Genomic DNA, 7,583 nt, shown 5'->3' with positions numbered 1-7,583 from the left:
TCCAAAGTGGTTTTATGATGCCAGCTATATATGCAAAACAAAGCTAGAAAGGACATTATATGCACTGTATAGAATAATATCCATGATGAACATATGTGCCACAATTCTCAACAAAACAAGCAAAATGAATTCAACAACACATTTAAAGTATCATACACAATGTGTTAAGGGATTTATCCCTGGGTTTAAGGATATTTCAAAATTTTCAAATCAATAAAGGTGACATGCCACACTACTAAAATGAGAAATGAAAATCACACAATTGTCTCAATAGGTGCAGAAAGAGTATTGTATATAAAGAAACATCATTTTATGACACTCCCTACATGTAAAATTAACTCTGTCAGTGGCACGGTATCATATACACACAAAAAGTGTGTGGAGAGAAGCGAAGCAGTTCTCTGTTTATTAATTCTTAGAAAAAGGGTTTATATATCTCATGCACAATGACTCACATAACATCTAAGTTATAACAATGTTAATAATCTTAAGCTATTTATGTCCCCATGCTCCTGCAGTAAGCACAGGATGTTAAATGATCAAGTATTGTTTCAAAGTTCATCACAAAACTTCATTAAATAGGCCATCTCTTATCCTACCAGCTATGACTGTCTTAGGTTGTTCTCCTCTGAGGATCTTTCCCATCATTTTCTATCCAGCCATCCATACTGTATACATTGAGTAGGTCATTTGTATACAGCCTGGATATGGGACATTCCTAAAAGATTATCACTACAGCCTATTGGCTTATTCTCTAGAGCCTTCAGACAGGAGCCAACAAACCCAACATCCCTTGACAGAAAAGTGAATGAAGAAAATTTGATGTATATATACAATGGAATCAATAACTTGCATTCCTATCAACAGTGTCAATGGTGTTCCTTTTTCTCCACAAACGTCTATTTCTTTACGTTTTGATGAAAACCTTCTGACAACTGTGAGGTCTTGTCTAATTTTTGGTTTATTACTTTCCTTATAATTTATAACTCTGAACATATTTTCATGCATCATTTAGCCAACTCTATGTATTCTATGGAAAATTGATTCAGGACTATCTATTATGTTCTTATGGACTTTTTTTAAATTGGACTATTTTGTCTTATTTGTTGTTGTTGCGGGGTATGAGTTTGCCATATAATTTGGATATTAACACTTGATTCAAAAATATCACTAGCAAATATATTCCCCATTGTGTTGGTTGACTTCATTTTATTGATCATTTCCTCTGCAGTGTAAATCTGTTTAGAGTGATACAATCATATTTCTTTACTTTTGCTTCTGCTTCCCTTGCCAGAGGAGACACTTGTAGAATCCAATTAAGTCCAATGTCGGAGTGTACTTCTTATGTTTTATTCTAGGATTCTTTGTCTTCGGGTTTTATATGTTTTATATGCCCAGGAGTGGGATTGCTGGGACATAAGATAGGTCTTTTTGTTTTTTAAAGGAAGTTCCATACTGTTTCCAAAGTGGTTGCACTAATTTTCATTCCCACCAAGAGTGTAGGAGAGTTCCTTTTCCTCCAAAACCTCCCCAGCCTTCATTACTTGTAGACATTTTGATGGCAGCCCTTCTCATTAGTGTGAGGTAAAACATTACTTTATTTATATCTTGCCTTTGTATAATGATTAGTAATGTGAGCATGTTTTAATGCTCCTGTTTGTCATCTGTGTGTCTTCTTTAGAGAATTGTCTTGTGGTCATTTTCTGGCTGAGTTGTTATTAAATTTTTGAAATGGAGTTATATGAATGATTTGTGTATTTTAGTAATTAGCCTCTTGTTGATAGCATTGTTTAAAATTATTTTCTCCCATTTGGAAGTTTATATTTTCATTTTGTTTATTTTGCTATGTAGACACTGTTAAGTTTAATTAGGACCTTTTTATTTAATTTGATTTTATAGTTTTCAGCTTGGGAGAGTGACATAAGAAAATTTTGCTACAATTTATGTCTTATTTTGCCTATGTTAGCTTCTAGGAGATTTATTGTGTCATGTATTAGATTCAGATCTTTAAAACATTTTGAGTTTATTTTTGTACAATGTGAGGGAGCGTTCTAATTTCATTGATTTCCATGTAGCTGTCTAGCTTTCTAAACATCACTTGCTGAAGACTGTCTTTTAGGCATTGTATATTTTTGTTTCTTTGTCATAGGTTAATTGAACATAGGTGTGATGTTTTTTTTCTGCCTCTGTGTTCTGTTCCAGTGATATACATGTTTGTTTGTTTTCCAGTATTGTGCTCTTTTGATTACTATATTTTTTTAATAAGTGTGAGATCTGCGAGGTTTATGCCTCCAACTTTGTCCTTTTTCCTCAATGTTTCTTTTGCAGTTCCATACAAATGTTAGGACTGTTTTTAGTTTTGTGGAAAATATCATGTAGTTCTATCTGAATAACTTTATATCTGTAGACAACTTTGTAGTATGTATATTGTAACAATATTAATTCCTCTAAAGTAAGACCATGAGATATTTTCCATTTCTTTGCATCATCTTCAAATTTCTTTATCACTGTTTTCTTCAATTTATTATATTGGTTTATTTATACGTTTTTCATTTTTTGATGTGATTTCATATGGATTTTTTTAAATTATGGAATACTTCATTTTTAGTGTAAATAAATGTGACAGTTTTCGTATATTAATCATGAATCATGCTACTTTGCTAAATGTATTTATAAGTTTTAGTAGTTTTTGTGTGGAGAAATTTTAAGGTTCTCTGTATAGATTATCATGTCATCTGAAATAATAACAGTTTTACTTCTTTCAATCCAAATTGAATAACTTTTTTCTTGTCCGATTGCTGTTGCTAGGACTTCCCATACTGTGTTTAATAGAAATGGTGAGAGTGGGCATCCTTGTCTTATTCCTTAATTTGGCTTTCAGTTTTTCACCTGGCATATTATGTTGTCTGTGGGTCTGTAATAAATGACTTTAGTTATTTTGAGATATATTTCCTGTATCCTTCTTTGGTAAGAGGTTTCTATTGTTGTTGCTGTTGTTGTTGTTGTGGTTGTGGTTGTTTTAAAGTATAAATTTTGCATTTTGTGAAATGCTTTTTATGGGTTTATTGGGATGACCAATTTGATTTTCCTTTTTCTTTTTTTAATCTGTGGTAACAAACTGATTGATTTGTGTATGTTGAACCTCTTTTGTGATGCTGCAATGAATCCAATTTTATCATGGTGTATGATTCATTTTATATATTGCTGGATTTAGTTTGCTAATAATATTTGAAGAATTTTTGCATCTATATCAATCAAAGATATTGGCTTGAAGTTATCTTTGCCCGTACTTTGTTTGTTGGCTTTGCTATCAGGGTGAATGAAAGCTTCATAGAATTAATTTGGGAGTTCCCTCATCTTCACTGTTTTTGAATAGTTTGAAGAGTATAAGTTCTGCTTTGTATTATTGTACAGTTCTCCACACGAGCTGTTTAAATCTGCACTTGAATTTAATGATTTTTTTAAATGCAGACTCTATCTTTGTTCTGCTAATCAGTTTGTTCAAATTATAAGTTTCTTCTAATCTCTGACTCTTTCTAGACATGTGTCCATTTCTTCTAAGTTGTCCAGAATATTGGCATGAAAGTGTTGACAAAAAGATCACTTTTTTATATATCTGAGGTAACAATTGTTGTTTTCTTCTTTTATTTCTTACTTTACTGCTTTGGAGCATCTCTCTTTTCTTTATGATGCACCTGGCAAGATGTTTTTTGATTTTGCTTATCTTAAAAACAAAACAAAACAAAACAAACTATGGGTTAAATATTGTTTTCCATAATGTTATATATATAATTTATATATATGCCTGTAATATTTAGAATCATGTTTTTCCTTTTTTTAACTTTTTTATTGATTTACAATCATTTTACAAAGTTGCCTCAAATTCCACTGTAGAGCAAAATTTTTCACATACAATAAACATATATATATTTGTTGTCACAACTTTTTCTCTGTGAGCTGCCATAAGATCTTTTGTATATTTCCCTGTGGTATACAGTACAATCTTGCTTATCTATTCTACAATTTTGGCATTCCAGTCTATCTCTTCCCAACCACCGCACCCTTGACAACCAAAACTTTGTACTCTATGTCTGCGAGTCTATATCTGTTTTTTTTTATGATTGTTTTGTTTTGCTTCATTTTGTTCTTAGATTTCATGTATGCGCGATCTCATATGATATATTTCCTTCTTTTTGGCTTACTTCACTTAGAATGACATTCTCCAGACGCATTCTTGTCGCTGAAAATGATGTTATGTTGTTGGTTTACATTGCTGAATAATATTCCATTGTATAAATATACTGATTGTTTTTTATCCAGTCATCTGTCGATGGACATTTAGGCTGTTTTCGTGTCTTGGCTATTGTAAATACTGCTGGCTATGAAAATTGGGGCGCAGATGTCATCCTGAAGTAGGGTTCCTTCTGGATTTATGACCAGGAGTGGAATTCCTGGGTCATATGATGTCTATTCCTAGGCTTTTGAGGGATCTCCATCCTGTTTTCCACAGTGGCTATACCAAAATGCATTCCAACCAGAAGTGTTGGAGGGTAACCTATTCTCCACAGCCTCTCCAGCATTTGTCATTTGTGGATTTTTGAATGATGGACATTCTAACTGGTGTGAGTTGATACATCATTGTACATTTGATTTGCATTTCTCTGATAATCAGTGATATTGAGCATTTTTTGATGTACCTGTTGATCTTCTGCATGTCTTCCTTGGAGAATTGCTTGTTTAGGTCTTCTGCCCATTTTTGGATTGGGTTGTTTGTTTTTTCGTATTCAGTTGAATGAGCTGCTAATATATTCTGGAGATCAAGCCTTTGTCAAATTCATTTGCAAAATTTTTTTCCCATTCCTTAGGTTGTCTTTTTGTTTTACTTCTGGTAGGCTTCCTGTGTAGAGGCTTGCAAGCTTCATTAGGTCACATTTGTTTCTTACTGCTTTCATTTCTTCTACGAGAAAAGTTTCGAGATGAATGTCAAATAATGTTTTGCCTTTATTTTCCTATAGGAGGTTTATTGTATACTGTCTTATGTTTAAGTATTTGATCCATTCTGAGTTTATTTTTGTGTCTGGTGTAAGGGAGTATTCTAGCTTCATTGATTTACATGCTGCTGTCCACCTTTCACAACACCATTTGCTGAAGAGACTGTCTCTATTCCATTGTATATTCTTGCCTCCTTTGTCGAAGTTTAATTGACCAAAAGTTTGTGTGTTCATTTCTTTGCTCTCTATTCAGTTCCATTGGCCCATATGTTTGTTTTTGTACCAATACAGTGCTGTCAGCTTGACTGTAGCTCTGTAGTATTATCTAAATCTTTAGCGTAAAGAAATGCCACTGATTTTTGAACCTGAATCTTGTAACCTCCTATTTTGCTGAATTCTTTGATCAGCTCTAGTAGTTTTTGTGTGGATCTTGCAGGGTTTTCTATATATAGTAACATGACATATGCCTATAGTGTGAGTTTTACCACTTCCTTTCCAATTTGGATCCCTTTTCCTTCTCTCCCTTGTTTGATTGCTGTGGCTAGGACTTCCAAGATTTTGTTGAGTATGAGTGCTGATAGTGTGCAACCTTGTCTTCTCCCAGATTTTAGTTGGAAGATTTTGACTTTCTCACCGTTGAGTGCTATGCTGGCTGTAAATATTTATATATAGCTTTTATGACATTGAGATATGTTCCCTCTATGCCCACTTTGGGTGTTTTTATTATACATGGGTGCAGAATTTTTTCAAATGCTTTTCCTGCATCTATTGAGATGATCATGTGGTTTTGGCACTTTCTCTTGTTGATGTGATGTATTACATTGATTGATTTGCATATGTTGAACCACCCATGTGTCCTTGGGATGAGCCCCATTTGGTTATGATGTATAATCTTTTATATGTGTTGTTGGATTCTATTTGCTACTATTTTGGTGACGATTTTGGCATCAAAGCTCATCAGTGATATTGCCCTATAATTCTCTTTTTGGTAGTGTCTTTGCCTGCTTTTGGTATTAGGGTGATTGTGGCTTCATAGAATGAGTTTCGGAGTATTCCTTCCTTTTCAATCTTCTGGGAGTGTTTGAGAATTACTGGTATGAGTTCTTCTTTGTATGTTTGGGAGATTTCCGCATTGAAGCCGTCCAGGTCATGGACTCTTAATTGTAGGGAGGTTTTATATTGCTATTTTGATCTCATTTCTAGTGATCTGTTTGTTCAAGGGGTCAGTTTCCTCTTGATTCAGTCTTGGTGGACTGTATGTTTCTAGAAACTTGTCCATCTTCTCTAGGTTTTCCAGCTTGGTTCCATAGAGTTTTTCATAAAATCCTCATATGATATTCTGTATTTCTATTTTATTTTTTGTAATTTCTTAATTCTCCTTTCTTATTTTGCTAATTTGTGCTCTCTCTCTTTTCTTCTTTTTGAGTTTGGCCAGAGGATTGTCAATTATTCTTACTTTTTCAAAAAACCAGCTTTTGGATTGGTTGATGTTTTTCCTATGGTCTTTGGAACCTCCATTTTATTTATTTCCTCCACAATCTTTATGATTTCCTTCCTGCTGCTGCCTTTTGGGGATTTTTGTTCTTCCTTTTCTAGTTCATTCAGCTGGTGGGCTTATATTGTTTATTTGTGATTGTTCTTCTTTTTTGAGGAAGGCCTGTATCACTCTAAACTGCCCTCTTAGCTCAGCTTTTGCTGAGTCCCATGAATATTTTCTGGTTTTGCTTTCATTTTTTTTTGTCTCAAGGTATTTTTTCTATTTCAGCTTTGAATTCTTCATTGACCTTTTGGTTTTTAATAACATATTGTTTTATCTCCATGTTTTCCTTTGTTCTCCTTTGTTTCTCTGTTGTTGAGTTCTAGCTTCATGGCATTGTGGTCAGTAAAGTTGCTCGATGAAATTTCTAGTCTTCTTAAAATTGCTGAGGTTTCTTTTGTGCCCACGTACATGATCAATCCTGTAAAATGCTCCATGTGCCCTTGAAAAGAATGTATATCCTATTTTGGGGGAGTACAATGTTCTGAAAATATCCACCAAGTCTAATATTCCTATTGTAGTATTTAATTTCTCTGTTGCCTTATATATTTCTGTCTCGGTGATCTGCCCAGTGATGTTAATGCAGTGGTGAAATCTCCAACATGTGATTCTATTCCCATCACTATCCCCCTTTATCTCTGTTAGCAATTATTTTATGTATTTAGGTGCTCCTCTATTTGGTGCTTATGTGTTAATGAGTGTACTATCCTCATCTTGTATCACTCCTTTAATCATTATAAAATGTCCTTTTTTATCTTTCTTTATGACATTTGTTTTAAAGCCTATTTTGTCTCAAATCAGTACTGCAACACCTGGTTTTCTGGCTTTTCCTTTTGTATGGAATACCCTTTTCCATCCTTTCACTCTCAATCTATATGTGTTATTCTCCCACAAGTGGGTCTCTTGTATGCAGCATATTTAAGTTTCTTGATTTATTATATCCCCTGCCACTCTATGTCTTTCGACTGGAGCATTTAGTCCATTCACATTTACAGTAATTGATGATAGGTTTGTGTTTATTGCCACTTTGACCTTATCTTCGCAGTTGACAAGGT

Source organism: Camelus ferus, unplaced genomic scaffold, assembly GCF_009834535.1.
Source record: "Camelus ferus isolate YT-003-E unplaced genomic scaffold, BCGSAC_Cfer_1.0 contig767, whole genome shotgun sequence".
Lineage (NCBI taxonomy): Eukaryota > Metazoa > Chordata > Mammalia > Artiodactyla > Camelidae > Camelus > Camelus ferus.
The sequence above is the reverse complement of the archived record's forward strand: the minus strand, read 5'-3'. Positions refer to the sequence as shown.